Raw genomic sequence first — 1,304 nt, 5'->3', positions numbered from 1 at the left:
ATAGTGGAATTTGCGGTTCGGCTTCAAAATAATAGTCCCCAATTGAAACTGATGAATGGATACAAATAGTGTAATAATTTAACATTTTAGTCATTTAGCAGACGCTCTCATCCATAGCGACTTACAGTTAGTGCATTCATTTGAGGATAACTAGGTGGGACAAGCACATATCACAGGCATAGTAAGTAAACGTCTCAAAGTAGCTATCAGCAAAGTCTGAGCTAGATAGAGAGGGGGGGTGTATTTAAGATACTCTTTGAAGAGATAGGGTTTCACATGCTTTGAGAAGATGGGCAGGGACTCTGCTGTCCTAGCTTCAGGAGGAAGCTGGTTCCACTATTGGGGTGCCAGGACAGAGAAGAGCTTGGACTGGGCTGCACTTCAGTAGGGGTGGGAAGGCCAAGAAACCGGAGGTGGCAGAACATAGTGCTTGGGTTGGGGTGTAAGGTTTGAGTAGGGAGGGGCAGTTCCTCTTGCTGCTCCATAGGCAAGCACCAAGGTCTTGTAGTGGAAGCAAGCTTTGACTGGAAGCCAGTGGAGTGTGCAGGGGAGCGGGCTGACATGGGAGAACTTGGGAAGGTTGAAGACCTGGGTGGCTGCAGCGTTCTGGATAAATTGCAGGGATTTGATGGCACCATCGGGGAGCCCAGCTGGGCTCCATATTTGGATTAGAGAATGCTAAACAACAATGGAATATTGTTATATAACTTAAAAATACACACAATTAATTTGAGAAACAGTATAAAAACAGTTTAAAATTCCACTGTGGTTGTATTAGACTGCATAATTGCATTGGGGGCATACAGTGCCTTCAGAAAGTATTCATATCCCTTGACTTATTCCACATTTTGTTGTTACAGCCTGAATTCAAATATAAATCTTTTTTTCACCCATCTACACACAATACCCCATAACGACAAAGTGAAAACATGTTTTTAGACATTTTTGACAATGTATTGAAAATGAAATATAGAAATATAGAAATATCTCATTTACATAAGTATTCACACCCCTGAGTCAATAGTTTGTAGAAGCACCTTTAGCAGCAATGACAGCTATGAGTCTTTTTACTCTAAAATGTGCAGTTTGTCACACAACACAATGCCACATATGTTTCAAGTTTTGAGGAAGCGTGCAATTGGCATGCTGACTGCAGGAATGTCCACCAGAGCTGTTGCCAGAGAATTTAATGTTAATTTCTCTACCATAAGCCGCCTCCAACATTGTTTTGAAGAATTTGGCAGTACGTCCGGCCTCACAACCGCAGACCACATGTATGGCACCATGTGGGTGAGCAGTTTGCT

The sequence above is a fragment of the Oncorhynchus gorbuscha genome, linkage group LG09 (assembly GCF_021184085.1).
Source record: "Oncorhynchus gorbuscha isolate QuinsamMale2020 ecotype Even-year linkage group LG09, OgorEven_v1.0, whole genome shotgun sequence".
NCBI classification, from domain to species: Eukaryota; Metazoa; Chordata; class Actinopteri; order Salmoniformes; family Salmonidae; genus Oncorhynchus; species Oncorhynchus gorbuscha.
This window is presented reverse-complemented; position numbering follows the sequence as displayed.